This window comes from Microcaecilia unicolor, chromosome 5 (assembly GCF_901765095.1).
Source record: "Microcaecilia unicolor chromosome 5, aMicUni1.1, whole genome shotgun sequence".
NCBI lineage: Eukaryota > Metazoa > Chordata > Amphibia > Gymnophiona > Siphonopidae > Microcaecilia > Microcaecilia unicolor.
Window position 1 is genome coordinate 235,485,637 of NC_044035.1, and position 17,680 is coordinate 235,503,316.

Genomic DNA, 17,680 nt, shown 5'->3' on the forward strand with positions numbered 1-17,680 from the left:
AAAATGTGAATAAACACAAAGGATACCTATATAGAAAGAGGATTGAATCAAAGCAAAACTTAAACAACCTTAGCACTTTAAACAGGGTATAAAGGGTTATAACCTGCATGAAGCGGCAGGTACAACCCTGGCCTCTTTGTTGGGTAGATTGGATAAACCATACAGGTATTTATCTGCTGTCATTTATTCTGTTACTATATTTCCATTTTCTTCAAGATCTGCTGTATTGCCAAATCCTCGTATACTAGCCAGCAGAGGAAAAAAATATCAAATCAGTTCTCATGGGTATTAGTTTCAGAATGAAACTGAGTGGGTGGCAGTGTGTATGATGTTAGAAAATAATCAGTGATGAAAGCCTGAGAAATTCCAGCAGCAGGATTATGACACCATATAAAACTTCCAGCACAGCATTCAAACCACTGTGGTATGGCTCAGTCAGTAGGATTTCTGTTTTTTATTGCATCTCATGATTACTAGCCCTTAGGGCTGCACACTAATTGCAATTAACAGATTAATTATTACGATTAAAAAAATCATAACAGTTAATAATCGTGCTGCACAGCATTTCCATCCCTTCTCCCTCCCCCCTCCCCGGGCATGGTCTGGCATCTCTCCCTTCCTAGCCCTGTCTACAGATCTCTAAAGCTCTCTCAATTCCGTCTCTCCCTACCCCCCCCCCCCCCCCCCACTGACGATCTCGCTACTGAGCCAGTAGCAAGAAAGAAAGGGAGCAGCTCAGCTAGCAGATTTCTTCAACTGGCAGGGTTTTTGCATCCCTGCCAGCAAAGGTATAATACTTAATGTGGTAGGAGGGGGAAGGGAAATGAAATGTGTGCCTCCCCCCATGGACTGCTGGCCACACCCGCGTGTTTAATCATGTGATTAATCACGATTAAACATTTTAATCAAACTGCAGCCCTACTAGCCTTTAAAATGAAGTTGCACCTACTTTTGCTTTTAGAGCCTAGAATAAAAAGCACAGGGTAGTGAAAACCTCTTTAGATGTCACTGCAAGGAGGATGAAATCAAAACAGAATCCCTTGCTCGCTTGTCCTCCTAAAAGAAAGTGCATTGATAATCTCTGTGCGCCATCCAGCACCCCTGGGATTCAGCTGTATCCTAACCAGATCCTGACTTGAGGCTGGAATATATACTCCATCCTACTGTCAGGGGTGCCTTTCAGTCTCATGATTATAGATACAGACATTGAGGGTTAGATTCAGCAAATAATGTGCAAAAAAAATCGGAAAATTGGAGCTCAATGCTATTCTGTAATGGGCACTCAAAGATGAGCGCCCACCAGGGGTGTAGCCAGACTTCGGCGGGAGGGGGGTCCAGAGCCCGAGGTGTGGGGGCATATATTAGTCCCCCCGGTGCCACCAACCCCTCCTGCCATTGCCGGCCACCGCCACCACCACCAACTTTGATCCCCCCTGCCGACGACCCTCTCGACCCCCCTCCCGCCACCAACCCTCCCCCACCGCCGTTGTCGCCTACCTTTGCTGACGGGGGACCTCAGCCCCTGCCAGCCGAGGTCCTCTTTTTCCGGCGCAAGGCTTCGTTCTGTTTCTGAGTCTGACGTCCTGCACGTCCCCCGCCAGCAAAGGTAGGCGACGGCGGGTTGGTGGCAGGAGGGGGGGTCGAGAGGGTCGTCGGCAGGTTGGTCCAAGGTCAAATCTAGGAAGGCCCATGGCCCCACATATCTACGCCACTGGTGCCCACTATAAAATAGCATTGGGTGCTGATTTTGGCACCCAAATTTGGACACCAGGACTTGTGCCTGCTGAAAAGCAGGTGTAATTTCCTGTGCCCAATTTTCAAATAGCAAAAAGAAGCACCAGGAGCCTTCAAAATCGAGACACAATTTCTTTAATCATATAACTTAGAAACATGACGACAGATAAAGGCCATATGACCCATCCAGTCTGCCCATCCTCTGTAACCCTAATTCTTCCTGTTCCTAAGCGATCCCACATGCTTATCCCATGCCTTTTTAAATTCTGGAACAGTCCTCGACTCCACCAACTCCACCGGGAGGCCATTCCATGCCTCCACCACCCTTTCTGTGAAATAATACTTCCTTAGGTTACTCCTAAGCCTATTTCCTCTTATCTTTGTCATATGCCCCCTCATTCCAGAGCTCTCCTTCATTTGAAAAAAGCTCTCTTCCTGTACATAAATGCCCTTGAGATATTTAAACGTCTCTATCATGTCTCCTCTCTCCCTCCTCTCTTCCAGCGTATACATGTTGAGGTTCATAAGCCTGTCACTATCATTTTTGCATTCAAGACCGCTTACTAATTTCATAGCCGCCCTCTGGACCGACTCCATCCTGTTTATATCTTTCCGTAGGTGCGGTCTCCAGAACTGCACGCAGTACTCCAAATGAGGCCTCACCAGAGACTTTGGTGGCCCAATTTTGGCACACATCCCCAGTATTCTATAACACTATGTACACATTTTAGGAGTGCCCCTGACCCGCCCATGCACCTCCTATGGCCACACCCCCTTTTGGGTTGTGCACTATAGGATTTGGGTGCACATTGTTACAGAATAGTGTGTAGCAAAATGTGCACCCAATTCCAAATTGGTGCTGATTAGTGCCAATTGGCACCCAATTATTGACTCAAATTGGCTCCTTTGCTGATTTAATTGGGCACACAGCTTGGATCAGTGCCCAAATAGCATCCAGTTTTGGGCACCATATATAGAAACTGGGGGTAAATGTCAAGAGGAGCTGATGGTCCCAAGGCTGGCTTTAACCATTAGGAAAACTAGGTGGTCTCCTAGGGCAGTAGCTTCCGGAGAGGGGGGCAGCAATGAGCAGCATTCAGGATCTGGTTAGGACACAACTGAATCCCGGGGTGCTGGATGGAGCTCAGAAATTACCAATGCAGTTTCCTTTGGGAGGACATGTGAGCAGGGGATTCTGTTTTGATGTCACCCTCCTTGCAGCGATATCTATGGAGGATTTCTCTACCCATGTTTTTGTTTTCTGCTCTAAAAGCAAAACAACTGTAGCCCACACAATACCTATACAGCTCAATGCGGGTAACAGAAGAGACTGGAAATAAACCAGGAGATACAGCACTTTATTAGAGGAAGGAAGAGAACCAGTCAGTCACCAATTACACACTCTTCCAGATCAAAAACAAAACCAAACAGGTTAATGAATGTACATAAGAGCAACTAAATAAACAGAGAGAAAAGAAAAGGCCTCAGAACCCAACCTCTGCTAAACCTTATTGGCATTTAAAAAAAAAACCTTCTCTCTCCTTATAATTAGTGCTCTGTGCAATACAGAAAACCAATAGTTAATATGTATGAGAACAGTTCAGGATTCATAGGCTCAATAGTGAAGGGTGCAATGGGTTGAATTTGAAAATGGAGTGGAACATTTTTTACTAAATATTTTTTGAGAGAGTGAAGATGTCTGGAATAAGCAGGAAATGATGTCATCGTTAGGCTATATTGGGTGTGTGTAGGTATCCTATGGCCATCTTTGTAGTGGTACGGTGTCAAGTTATTTTGAGAATCTGATAATGATAACAGGTAATTCATTATTTTTGTGATTATGTTGACAGCATGGACAGTATGTATGGTCTGTTTATACCCCCTAAGGCAACATCTATGCGAAACACTGGCTATCGTTGGTGGGACCATCATTTCATTGTGTGCAGATAAGTTTTTTTGTGTACATATGGATTAGCTGTTTGTTTTCTGCATTGCACAGAGCACTAATTATAAGGAGAGAGAAGGATTTTTATACCAATTAGGTATTTACTTCTAAATCCTTACCAATGTGAATGCTTAGCACAGGTTGGGTTCTGAGGCTTTTTCCTTTATCTCTGTTTATTTATATGTATTATGTAATATGTATTTTTGATAATCAGTATGATATTCATTAACCTTTTTTAAATTTTTGCTTTTGACCTGGGAGAGCGTGTAATTGGTAAGATTACATATAAAGAAAATATAGACTCTGGAATTCGTTGCCGGAGAACGTGGTACGGGCGGTTAGCTTGACGGAGTTTAAAAAGGGGTTAGATAGATTCCTAAAGGACAAGTCCATAGACCGCTATTAAATGGACTTGGAAAAATTCCGCATTTTTAGGTATAACTTGTCTGGAATGTTTTTACGTTTGGGGAGCGTGCCAGGTGCCCTTGACCTGGATTGGCCACTGTCGGTGACAGGATGCTGGGCTAGATGGACCTTTGGTCTTTCCCAGTATGGCACTACTTATGTACTTATGTACTTATATGATTTTACCACCTTTCTAAAAAGATAATCAGTTATTTGTCTCACTGTAAGGGGAAGCTCATTCCAGAATAATACAGCCTGATAAGAAGAGGAAGTGAATGCTTTAGTGGATTCAATTTTAATGACAGACGGAAAATTTAATTTTAGTTCCTAAGGCCATAATTTGTGGTCCTAATAGATACATGTACAAAGTCTATCATGTATTGTGATGCCAATCCATGACAAATTTTAAAAGCCAACATGCATATTTTAAATTTAATTCTGGCCTCAACAGGCAGCCAGTGCACTGGCCAAATGGGGTGTTACATGATCATATCTTTGAGCGGAAAATATAAATCTAACTGCAGCATTCTGAATAATCTGCTGATTCTTCAGCATAGTTTTAGAACAACCTGTTTAGACACAATTGCAATAATAGATGCATCTTTATTTAAAGAGGGTAGTAATCATGAGACACATTAGAAAACAGAAGTCCTGGAGGCGCTAGTGAGCTCTGAGCTGCATGGACGTCTGTTTCCGTAGCTCCCAAACCCCATATACAGAATTCTGAGATTATTGCCTTTTTTCTACCATCAAAATTTAATCTTTTGCTAAAAAAGCATATCTAATAACATAGAGGACATGGCAGGATGACACTCGAAAATTGATCCAAGTTCCATTCCACTACTAGCTTCAAAAAGACTGAAGCAAGACTGCCGTTCTCCTTCTAAGATGGCGCCGGAGCACGAATCAGAAATCTCTCTGCTCTCGTTAATGGAAGAAATCCTGCTTATAAAAGGTATCTTACAAGATAATCAAGCCTCGCTATCTTTATAAATAAAAATGTAAATGTTTGTTTGTTCAAAATCTTAAATTGCCCCAGAAGGGAGCTGAAACCGCAAGCTGTGAACGGACTCTTCCCTCATAGAGTTTTTCGTTTTTTTCCCTTTTTCTTTTCTGTATTATAAAGTGATAATTCCTTGTGTCTTGACCATATCATTGTGGACTAAATAACAATATGATTTCTTTCTCCTTGGTTTAAAGGACGAATGTTTTCTTATATAATTTCCTGAACTACCTACATTTATATTATGTAAATGTTTATTTTGAAAATAATAAATAAATAAATAATAATAATAAAAAAATCTTAAATCTCCGAATGTTCTTCACCGATTGCTTTCAAATTTGGACACAACGTTCCATTCGAATATGCGCATGTTTTTATATACCTACTATTATATAGATGTCACAGCTGTCGTACTCGCGGAGCGCAAGCAGTGCAACGAGTAATTGCAAATCAAACTGAGGAAGAACGGCCATCACCGAACGAGTGAAACAGACAAAGAATGGCTCAAATACGTGCCGAGGAAGCAACAGAGCGATGTGCAGCCAGACTTGATGATGCACGGTTACGAGCACGGCAATCGCGTTCTGCAGCTTCAGATCTGCTTCGTTCTCAACAGAATCAACGCGACAGGCTGAGAGTGGCTTAAATCTCCGAAAGTTCTTCACTGATTGCTTTGAAATTACGCGCATGTTTTTATATACCTACTATTATATAGATGTCACAGCTGTCGTACTCGCGGAGCGCAAGCAGTGCGACGAGTAATTGCAAATCAAACTGAGGAAGAACGGCCATCAGCGAATGAGCGAAATACACAAAGAATGGCTCAAATACGTGCCGAGGAAGCAGCAGAGCGACGTGCAGCCAGACTTGACGATGCATGGTTGCGAGCACGGCGATCGCGTTCTGCAGCTTCAGATCTGCTTTGTTATCAACAGAATCAACACGACAGGCTGAGAGTGGCTTAAATCTCCGAAAGTTCTTCACTGATTGCTTTGAAATTTCCACACAACATTGCAATCGAATACGCACGTTTTATATACCTACAATTGGAAATCAAACTGAGGAAGAACGGGCATCAGTGAACGAGCGAAACAGACAAAGAATGGCTCAAATAAGTGCCGAGGAAACAGCACAGCGAAAAACATCACTCGAGGCTCTTGATCGATCATTGCAAGATTTGCGTGGAAACATCAGACCATTTGGGAACACATTAATATTGCTTGCAGGAGATTTCAGGCAAACATTACCTGTAGTTCCTCAATCGACACCACCAGACGAAATAAATGCTTGCCTAAAATACTCTACTTTGTGGCAACATGTAAAGACGTTAAAGTTAACTACAAATATGCGTGTCCAGCTGCTAAACGATCAATCAGCTCAGATATTCTCACATCAATTGCTGAAAATTGGGAACGGTTGATCTGACCTCAGGACGAATTTCATTGCCTCATAACTTCTGCAATTTAGTGACCTCAAAAGAACAATTGGTTGAAAAAGTATTTCCCAATATTCAAACCAATTATAAGAATCATGATTCGCTGAGTGAACGAGCTATTCTTGCGACCAAGAACAAAGATGTCTACGAACTGAACAATATTATTCAGTCTAACATTCAAAGCGAGCCACTCACATACAAGTCTGTTGACACTGTTCTGGAAGCAGATGAAGTGCTTAATTATCCAACAGACTTTTTCAATTCACTCGATCTGCCAGGGATGCCACCGCACGTACTGCAATTGAAAATCGGTGTGCCAGTTATCATGTTGCGAAATATCAGCCAGCCAAAGCTTTGCAACCGCACGCGGCTTGCAGTAAAACAATTAATGAGCAATATCGTACAAGCAACAATCTTGACAGGACCTTTCAAAGATGAACATGTCCTCATTCCTTGCATTCCTATGATTCCAACTGATATGCCATTTCAATTTAAGAGATTGCAATTCCCAATTCCATTGCCGTTTGCAATCACCATCAACAATCTTTAGAATTCACCCGTTTACATCTACACACGGATTGCTTCTCACATGGACAATTATATGTTGCATGTTCTACAGTCGGCAAACCAGACAATCGCTATCTCTGCACACACAATGGAACAACAAAAAATATTGTATACCCACAAGCATTGTGAAATTAAACATATTAGAAACGTGCGCTTCCTCTTTTCTTTCTTTTCCATTTAACCAGACTGAGCCACAGCAACGCGTGGCCGGGTAGAGCTAGTCTGAAATAAAAGAAGAAATTACAGATATTAAAACACAAGTTTCTAATATAGAAACTCACACACAGAAGATAGAAATCACGTGTCAGGCACATTCTGACCTCATTCATAGCCTGCAAAAGAAATCTAAGGAGATTGATTCTCAGAAAAGAGATCTGGAGGCCCGTAGAAACAACATCCGTTTGATTGGTCTCACAGAGGGCACAAATATGTTGGAATACCTAGTAAAACTTCTACCAAAACTGTTTGATCTCCCAGCTGACCTCCCGATTGAAATTGAGCACGCTCATCATGCCCCATCATTCAGACCTGCTCATCAAAAGTTCCCCCGTCCAGTGGTCATTAAGCTACTGCGTTACCCTCTAACTTTACTTCTACTACAGAAGGCAAAATTAAAAGCTCCTCTAATATATGAAGGAATGGAGCTTTCTTTATATCCTGACTTGAACAAGACTACAGTTCAGAAGAGAAAAGCATTTCTTGCACACTGGGATTGTCTAAAACAAATGGGAGCTCAATATGGTCTTTTCTATCCAGCCCATATGAGGGTCACCCTCAATAACACACTACCAGAAATTTTGAAGATCCTGAAGCTCTGATCTCCTTTCTGGACTCCTGTGACCGCTAAACAGGTAATTGGTTAACCCTAGAACGCATGACGTTAAAAATATACATATTAACGTCATGGGGGCCTTTCCCATGCACATAATGTAGAAAAACACACTTAAATAACTTTCACAAGTTTATTTCAAAATTGCTCAATAAAATATGAATAGTGGACAACATTTTAATTATAATTTTTCACAGAAAACACCAAAAAATCTTTTTTTTCCCAAATTTCACGCAAAGACATGAAAACACACAAAAATGCATAGAAATCTATAGCAAACTAGCTGCAGCTACATTTTTATTCTAACTTTCTTTTCTATTATATTAGTCTTCCAAACAATTCTGACATGTTATTTTTTCAGAAGAGTGTTCTTTGCAAACAGTTTCCTTACAAGTGGAACAATATCGCTCAGTTTTCCTCTCTATGTTTCTTGGACACATGAAACAACGCTTTCGTTTTCTTTCTCCTGGCTCTGGAGTAATCTGAAACTGTACGCCACACCGTTTCATTGCTTCTTTAGTTTTCTTTGGCAAGCATTTCAAGTCGCTTCGCTCTATCATGTGAGGTATTACAAGTTCATGACAAAGGTCCTTCAAGAATAAGCGTCTCCTGTCCTTCCTCTGTGCATGAAATTCAGGATGAGTTTCTGTATAAATAATGAATGAATTTAGGGCTGCTACATCAAGCATATTTGAAAATAGTACTACAGGCCATCGTTTTGTTTGCCTCTTACACGAATATTCTCCCACCATCTCATCCATTTTATCTACACCTCCTTTTGTTGCATTGTAATGCAGGATGATTTCTGGTTTCAATTTTTGGTTATTGCTGTCAACACTGCAATCGTGATGCATGGTACTGAGTAAAATTACAGATTTCTCCTTCTTTGCCTTGTAAGATACCAAAGTTGCTTTGTTATTGAATCCAAAGACACTCTCATAAAGTGCTCGCTGACGATTGTGTTTGAGTGCTGCTGGAATTTCTCGTCTGTTTTGCTTTATAGTACCAACAAGTGTAATAGCTTTTGCAAGCAGAAAATTGCCTAGTTCAACATTGGTGAAATAATTGTCCATGGTGATGTTTCTACCTGAATTGAATATTGGAACAGCAAGAGTTTTGACTATTTCAGACCCCAGATCCTTCTGTACTGGTGCACCAACCTCTTTGCCACAGTAGATTACGCCATTTATGCCATAATAATTTGCAGAATCACACATCCAGAAGATTTTTATACCGTACTTGGCTGGCTTGCTGGGCATGTATTGTATGAATTTGCAGCGTCCTCTGAACGGTACAAGTTGCTCATCTACAGTAACATTAGTACTAGGATTGTAAAGTTTTGTGCAATTTTTGATAAATATGTTCCAGATATAACTGATAGGGGCTAATTTGTCTGTTTCAAACCTCGCTGCACGAGTTCGCTTATCATCAAAGCGAATGATCCTTCTAATTTCCTCATATCTGCCCACTGACATTGTCGCCTTATAGTGTGGATCAGAAAGTGGGTCCAGAAATAATTCTCGTATTGGGACATCATACGATTTTTGACTCCCTGCCAGCAGGAAAAGTCCAATATATGCATAAAGTTCCTCTTTTGAGATATTTTTCCAGGACTTATTTTTTGCTGAAGCGATACGTCTTCCTTCTAGGTTTGAACATAATAGGACCTCTTCTGCAATATTGTCAGAAAAATAAGTACAGAATACATCTTTAGGGGTAAAGTAACTGGGACTTCCCACAGCTCCTTGAGCCTGTCTCACAATATTGTGTATTGGAGTACGTCCGACTAATGTAGGATTACTGTCCCAAAAAACATTCGTTTTGGATGTTCTACTTATCACTTCTTGAGGATCCACTAGATTCACTTCTTCATCATCAGAAGAATCACTGGATGAGGATGTTTGATTAGCTGGTGGCAGATATTCTTCATCAGACAAAGATAGTTCACTTTCATCATCGCTTTGAAACATAATCGCTTCAATCTCTTGGTCAGTCAGACACTTGGAGGAAGACTGTGCCATTGCTGACTAGATGTTAGAAAATGAAACCGATTTCCTCTCAACAGCTTATCTTATCACAGGTCCTTCAGCAATTAGCTCACAGTGTATACTGTCCTCAGTGTTCAGAGGACCTGAGGTGATGTCATGGCCTTATCACTCCCTCCAAAAATCACATGACATCCTCACATGTTATTATCCACACCCTGGCCCCTCCACCAGCATTACTGAGTACAAATAAAGTAACTTGAGACACAAACACTTCTGAGAACATGATAAAAACAGCGGGGGCCTAAAAGGCCCCCAATTCGTACAGATGTAGTTTTCACCAAACAAGCATTGTTACACCATAATGCCTATGAAAAAAAATTATATGAACAACTGGATATTATCAACAATGACATACTTGAGTAATACCTTGAGTTTCAAAATTCTAACTAAAGTAATTTTGCAGATAATAGCAAAAATGTAAGCATGGGGGCCTAAAAGGCCCCCAATATGCGTTCTAGGGTTAATTGGATAAGCGTCTTATATAACTTCCTGTCTGACTTACAGCAGAGCAGTTTCTGCTTCTTCACTGCAGATTATAAGTACACATTGTCTGGCTAATAAAGAAAATTATACTAAATTAATGCAAATACTCATAATAACTTTAATTGGTGTTATCAATTGTACTTATTGATAGTTTTTAGTAATTTTATTGGTTCTTGTACTAACCTCTCTGTTTCAAGCTACTTTATATGCTCATTTCTACAGGCATTAATCTCTCTTATGATCCCATGAAAAGAAGGGGTTCTGGTGTCCTCTTTCAATCTCTACAAACTGAACCTGATGGTAATAGTTCTTTCCTATAATCTACTATAATAGTTGTACCGAAACCTGAAAAGGATCATACGAAAGTAGAAAACTACACACCCATTTCACTCATCATTATAGATAACAAAATTTACGCAAACATTTTAGCAACCAGACTTCAGAAAATTCTCCCAAATCTAATTCATAGAGATCAAAATGGTTTCACCCCCAATAGACTAGCTAGTGACAATTCTAGACTATTTTGGAATATATTGAACAAAACTGAAGAATCTGAAGAATCTTATATGGCAATCTCCCTAGATGCTGAAAAGGCTTTTGACAGAATTGAATGGGAAAATTTATTTCAGGTATTACACTGGTTTGGCTTCAGTCCTAAATTTATTAGTATGATACAACTTTTATATAATAACCATACAGCAACTATTGCAGTTAATGGGACTATCTCTCAATTTTTCTCACTTAAAAGAGACACTAAACAGGGTTGTCCCCTATCCCCCCCCTACTTTTTAACTTGGCACTGGAGCCACTCGCTATTGCCATTAGGGCCCATCCTGAGATTGTAGGAGTTCCCTCGGGGGCTGAATCATATAAATTATCCATATACGCTGATGATATTCTGGTTTATACAAAACTAGAATTATTACCCACATTACTTCATGTTATTAATTCTTTTTCTCCTATCTCAGGATACAAAGTTAATTGGACAAAATCTGCAGCGAAGCCTTTAAATCCCCATATTTTAAAGCATCAACTAGAACATCTACCCTTCAAGTGGGAACCTCAGAAAATTAAATATTTGGGCATTTGGTATGCTAATACCATACATAAATCTATGAAGTTAATTACTGATTCTATCCTATCCCTTACCAAATCAATCCTGAATTCTTGGTCCCCTTTATATCTCATATGGTGGGGTAGATCCGAAGCTATTAAAATGGTCTTAGCTCCAAAATTAAATTATATTTTTTAGTATGACCCCTTTATCCTTTCCTTGTAATTTATACAAGAAGCTAGATTCTTTAATTAATATATTTACCTGGAAACATAATCCCCCCCCCCCCCCCCCCCCCCCGCATCTCTCTTAAAAAACTCAAACTTAGTAAAGACAAAGGTGGCATTAATCTACCAGATTTCAGACAATATCATTCTGCTTTTACACTATCCCAATCTTTACCTTGGTTTCAGAAAGACTTGGGTTACAATACTCCTAGATGGCTATCCTTTGAAGCCTCGTTACTGCACCCATGTCCATTACACCTTCTTCCACTGATGGACGAATTTCATTAGTCTAAATTCCTCTGTATAGTAAAAGCTTCTCCATATATAATACATGAATTTCGTATTAATATGCAAATACATTCATTGGGTGATGTACCACTTTGGCTTAATACAAAGTTTGATTCCACTTGCATATTGCACTCAGAGTCACAATGGAAGAATAAAGGGATATGGTGCTTATCACAGTTATTTATTAATGGTACTTTACTTTCCCAAGATGCTCTAGCATTATTATTTAAATTACCACTAATGCACTCCAATTTATGGAAACAGATTGTTTCTTATATAACCTCTTTTCAGTCCCTTTTAAACCTTAAGGCTTCTACATCAGAATTCACATCCCTATGTAACAAATAATTATGGGGAAAAAAGAGCATCTACTTTGTATAATAAAATACATGATTTATCTGACAATTGCATAAATATTTTGGAATCATACTGGGAGAAAGAACTAGGCTTGTACTCATCTAAACTTGACTGGCCTAAATTCTGGTCTAAAACTCTGACCCACAAAATCAGCAGCAATGTATCAATCATCTTATTTTACTTTTCATAAAGCATTCTGGACCCCATATCGAATAGCCAAAATTAGAAATTTATCTAAATTGGATCTATGCTGATCTTGTTCAGAGGAAATTGGTTCTTTATCCCATATGATATATTTCTGCAAAAATGTTAAAGCTTATTGGACTTATATATGGAACAGAATGGTTGTAATATTTGACCTACCCAGAGATCTGGATATTTCATACAAAACCATAATTCTACGGGCCTCCAACCCAGACATTACAATACCAAATGATCAACAAAAACTGTTCAACACTATGATAGCAGTTGCTCTCCATCATATCATATGCAATTGGAAGGACAACTCACAACTAAACTTTATGGAATGGTGGAGCCATCTGTGTATAATAAGAAAATATGAAACTGCTCTGGCTCTCAAGCAACATACGCTTCAGTCGTCATAAAAGATTTGGGCACCATTAGAATCATACTATGCTAATATCAGCACCTGAACTCAGGCTACTATAACTTAAATACAATGATCACCTTTACTGATATCTCTGTTATTATCTTTTAGATCTTCTGGACTTTAAACAAGCAGTAAGTGTATTTTCACACCAACTATAATGCTTTATTTTTTCTTTTTGTTCAGTTTTATGGTTAAATTTACAAACATTATGAAATAAAATTTTCAATAAAAAGATTAAAAAAAAAAAGAAGAAAACAGAAGTCCTGTAGACTTAGCAGTACCATGGTGGCTTGAATGCTGTGCTGGAGGTTTTATATGATGTCATAATAATCCTGCTGCTGGAATTTCTCAGGCTTTCATCACTTACTATTGTCTATCATCAGCTCTTCATAAACACCACTGCCCACTCAGTTTCATTCTGAAACGAAAACCCAAGAGAACTGATTTGAGATTTTTTTCCTGTTTGAACCATGGGTTTTGTGCTGTTTTTCTCATAGATCAGGATGCTTATTGCTTATGAAGTGTGATGTTGTTATGTGCAGTCTTGTACAAGGTACCTATGTGAAATCCTTCAATGGAGGATTCCTGATCTAAATCTGAGCAGAGAGTCAGACATGGGAAGCAACTGCTTGCTCTGGGATTGGTAGTATGGAGTGTTGCCATGATTTTGGTTTCTGCCAGCTACTTGTGACCTGTCTTGGCCACTGTTTGGAAAACAGGATACTGGGCTAGATGGACCATTGGTCTGACCCAGTTTGGCTATTCTTATGTTCTTATGTCACTCATTAAGAGAAAAAGGGGAAAGGAGTTTGGACTAGGGCAGGAGTTTTCAACCCAGTCCTTGAGGCAAAGCCAGACAATCAGGACTTTGGAGTATCCACAATGAATATATGCATGAGATAAATTTGCATACAATGGAGGCAGTGCGTGCAGATTTATCTCAAGCATATTCGTTGTGGATATCTTGAAAACCAGACTGGCTTGGTGTGTCCTAAGGACTAGAGCAATGTTTCCAAACTGTTGTCCAATATAGCCCCCTTTATAACCCTTGAAAATCCACACAAACCCAGATGCTGAACAAAACAAAATAACAGACCACCTGTATTTGCTGAAAGCAGGGAAGCAGTGAAGAATCAGTCAGCATGGAATGGGTGAGTGAGTGCACACTCACACACAGTGGCCCCCTGCACAGTTTCCATTCTGACAGGAAGCCTATGGAGAAGGATGAGGGGGTGGGGCTACGAGTGTGTGTTGAGTGCTGCTGCTGCTGCTTAGAGTGGAGGCCCATGTGCACTGGGGGGGGGGGTGCATCCTGTTTCTCTTGACCCCCATCTACTGGTTTTTGGACCCCATTATCCTGTTTCTTTTGGGACCCCATTTAGGGTCATGATCCATGGGTTTAGAAAATGCTGGTCTGGAGTCCCTAGGATCGAATGTTCCTTGGAAATAGTACAACATAGTTTCAGAAATGTACATTTAGGGCAGGGGGTGGGGGAGGTCAATGGACAGGGACAGTTACAAATTCCATGTTTGGTGGTGAAATTAGGTCATCTCAACTGGTAACATTGAGGTATATTTTAAGCAGTTAATGGTCCAAATGATGTCTGGCATTTTCAGAGCAATGAAGTGCTGTTGCTGCATCTGGAACAGCTTTTCTATTTTCTTCCAGTTCGGGAAAGCTTTTGGTTTTGCAAGACCATGAGAACAGCTCCGTAATTTGGGCACTACCTAGCTTAAACTCACTGAGTTGTTTGGTGGTAGAAGAAAAGGAACAACTGTTCAGTAGGTGGCACTGGCTACAAACTTCGATAAAGAGTGAAGGGAATTAACAAACCGAGGGAACTGGCTTGGAGAGGAGATGAGGACAAGATAGTGGAGATTGATGAGAGAGGCAAGTGGGATTGAGACTGGCTGGGATGGGGTTAGGGGAAAGGATATATTGGAGGACGAAAGGGTATGGATTGTGAGAGAAACAGAGAAAATGATGGGAGATAAAGACCATATGGCCTATCCTGTCTGCCTACCCATACCATCTCTCCCTTAGAGATCCTATGTGCTTGTTTCATGCTTTCTTTAATTCAGATACAGCCCTTGTCTCACTTCCACTAGGAGGCTGTTCCATACATCCACCACCCTTTCTGTAAAGAAGTATTTCCTTAGATTACTTCTAAGTCTATCCCCTTTCACCTTCATTCCAGAGAGAGAGAGAGCGTTGGGGAAGACAAACTGGGGAAAGATATGGAGAGAAGCAAGGAAGGGGAGATGGGCTTAGGGAAAAACAATGAACAGTAGGGAACAGAATACAGTTATATGAATAGCTCTGAGTGTATTTGAATGACCAGGCTAACAGTATCTTAGGAAGGAAAAGGCCCCAGACCAATGTCTAAGGTAAGGGCTGCTTTATCCAGCAGCAAGTTAGCTTTCATACTGAATTTTGTTTTCTTTGCCCAAGTGGCTCTCTCTTGAAAAATAGTGAAGATCACTGAATTAGACGAAATACAGAAAATATTCTGCCAAAGCATGATGCTGATAAGACCTGGTGACTTTTTCAGACTGGTTTCTGAAGTACAGAAATGATATTTTTGTCAGACTGTATAACAGATGATGGAGTTTCGCGTAGAACTATATGTATCTCCAAAGGTCTCTGTTGTATTGTATCGTGTGTGGAAAGAGCAATCATCAAATAGTTATGTTTAAAGAAAGGTATTTAACTGTGGAACATTTTAATAAAATTCCAACTTACTGACATACACATGTGCCTGCGGAGAAATAATGTGAGAATTTGTGTTGTGACAATTTGCTGCAGTGGACATGTGAAAACAAGGATGAACAGCTACTTATTTGTTTATAGTTTCTAATGTAGGCTCACAGTATACAGCGGTGATAAGCACTTAGGTACAAATGAATTGTAGATGATAATTATTTTATGGAACTAACTACATCTGTCGCTTCCAACAGCTAAGCAGGTAAAGTCCATAATCTGCTATTGAAACAGACATGGGAAGCAACTGCTTGCCCTGGGATTTGTAGTATGGAGTGTTACCAACAATTTGGGTTTCTGCTAGGTACCTGTGACCTGGCTTGGCCACTGTTTGACTAGATGGACCATTGGTCTGAACCAGTATGGCTACTCTTATGTTCTTATGTTCTATAAGCTGCTTTTGTCAGCTAGGCATGAGGTTGTCTATTACAGTTCAGGAAAAAGGAGGTGGGTATTGTTTGACAGAGGCAGATAATGGTAGATGCAGACACTGTCATGCCCAGCTGCCATTGAATTATTTAAATTTTAAAACCACCATAACTGTGCTGTTTCTGTACTGACCTGATGAAGGAAGCTTAGCTCTCAGAAAGCTAGTCATAGATGTATTGATTTAGTCCAGTCAAAAGGTATTGCCTAGAACAGCACTTCCCAACTGGGCTGTGACCCCAAATGGAGTTACACACACTGCGTTTGGGGTCAGGATCTGGGTGGGCACTACATAAGCACATCATTACATAAGAACATAAGATTACCACACTGGATCAGGCCAAAGGTCTATCTAGCCCAGTACTCTGTTTACCAGGTACTTGTGACCTGGACTGGCCACTATTGGAGAGTCCCAAAAAGTAGCAAGTTTCCATGCTGTTTACCCTCAGGGATGACCAGTGTCTTTCCCCAGGCCAGGGGTACTCAAACCTGTCCTAGGGGTCCAAAGGCCAGTCGGGTTTTCAGGATATCCCTAATGAATATGCATACACTCCAACTTTCAAGGAAAATTAAGAAATATATTTTTAAAAGTGCTGTGAAAGTACTCAGAAAAACATTGTGACACAAGTGAATACTCACATAAATAGCCACCTTTCTGTATCATCTCACTTCCTCATTGTTTTAAGGCAATAGTTATTAAACACATTGAGGCTGTTGTTATTCAAAAAAAGAGTCCAATATAAATCACAGTCGGTCACAGGATCCAAGATGGCTGCATGTACCTAAGAGCAGCTGCAGTCTTCTTCTTTCTACTAAGTATGCCTAAAAGACGAGGTAGAGCAGCAGCCCGAGCCCCCCCTCCCCCTGCTGCCAGCTCCATTACCTGTCGGTCCGATGGATCGATTTTTGAGGACCCAGAGGTCTGGAGAAGAAGTCGGGAGCGGTCCCATAGTGGACGCCGGCTTGATGGCGGAACACTCAGCGTCCTCTGGGCTCGAAATGACACTGAGCCCTGACAGCAGAATTCCTCCCCCGCAACTGCAGAGTACCAGCTCTCCCCTTCCGGGATCGAAGGGGCTGCCACCAGGAAGCGGATTAGGCCCTGAATCGAGTGGGGCTCTATTGCATCGGAGTGAGACTGGTGTAGAGGGACTATCGGTACCCTCTAGAGAGAGGGACCCTGTGAGATTGGAGTCGGGTGAACAAGGCGTGGAACAGGAGAAGGTATTTGAGTCAACGTTGACATTTTCCCCAGAAGTTTTGGAAAATCGACAGAGGTAACCTTAGATTCATTATGGGACTTAGTTTCCCAATTAGGACAAACTTTTCTTATACAAGCTAACAATGTTTCACAGAAAGTTTCCTTGATTGAGTAGAGAATGGATAAAAGTGACACTGAAATTAGATCTTTGACTGAACAAGTAGAACGAGTTGAAAAGAACTTAACAAATATGGAAAATATACAAACATCAATGATTAAAGGTATTTCAAATTTAAGGAATAAATCT